Raw genomic sequence first — 1,267 nt, forward strand, 5'->3', positions numbered from 1 at the left:
AACCACAACCTGTTAAAAGGCAGAGCTAGGGCCCCAGGCCCAATAGATACAAACCAACTCCCACACTTAAGGTTCAGGGAACTTTTTAGGAAGAGGAGGCAGAAAAATTGTAAGAGCCAAAGGATCAGGGACTTTGCTGTATAATTATGTCTCCTAGAAATCTCAGAAGCTGCACCCATATTCTCACCAACGTGGCTGGCTAAATTATGAGTGAAATAAGGACAGCAATAGATGTGCAGAAGTGGATGGGAAAAAACATGTAAGGCCTCAACTTTTTTTTTTTGTTTTGTTTTGTTGTTTTTGTTTGTTTGTTTTTGAGACAGGGTTTCTCTGTATAGCCTTGGCTGTCCTGGAACTCATTCTGTAGACCAGGCTGGCCTTGAGCTCAGAAATCTGCCTGCCTCTGCCTCCCAGGTGCTGGGATTAAAGGCATGTGCCACCATTTTTATTTTATTTTATTTTACTTTATTTTATTTTATTTTATTTTATTTGGTAAGGTCTCAACTTTATACAAAGTATCTTAGGGTTCCCATTGCTGTGAAGAGACACCATGACCAAGACAACTCTTATAAAGGACAATATTTAATTGGTCTGGCTTACAGGTTCAGAGGTTTGGTCCATTATCATCATGGCAGGACACATGGCAGCATCCAGAGGGCTGGAGGAGCTGAGAGTTCTGTATCTTGTTTCGATTGCAGCCAGGAGAGACTGTCACCCAGGTGGCTAGGAGAAAGGTCTCAAAGCCCACCTCACAGTGACACAGTTCCTCCAACAAGGCCATGCCTCTTAATAGTGCCACTTCCTGGGTCAAGCATATTCAAACCACCACATAAAGCTGAAAGTGGGAGAAATAGTCTTCTCAAGGGAAGACTATTGATCAATCCAGTTAGTTATCCAGTACCAAATGTCATCACTGCAAATATGTATATACAAGTAACATTATATGGACTGAACAGGAAATAGACACACACGCACACACATACACACACACACACACACACACACAAACAAACACACACACACACACACGTATACAGAAGGATTTGGAGGAAGGAAAGGGAAAGGAGGAATTATGTAATTATAATCTCAAAGTAAGAGAAAAACTATTCTTCCCAGCACTTGGGAGGCAGAGGCAGGCGGATTTCTGTGTTTGAGGTCAGCCTGGTCTACAGAGTGAGTTCCAGGACAGCCGGGGCTACACAGAGAAACTCTGTCTTGAAAAACAAACAAACAAACAAACAAACAAACAAAAAAACCCAAAAAACAA

Source organism: Mastomys coucha, unplaced genomic scaffold, assembly GCF_008632895.1.
Source record: "Mastomys coucha isolate ucsf_1 unplaced genomic scaffold, UCSF_Mcou_1 pScaffold21, whole genome shotgun sequence".
In the NCBI taxonomy this organism is placed as follows: Eukaryota; Metazoa; Chordata; class Mammalia; order Rodentia; family Muridae; genus Mastomys; species Mastomys coucha.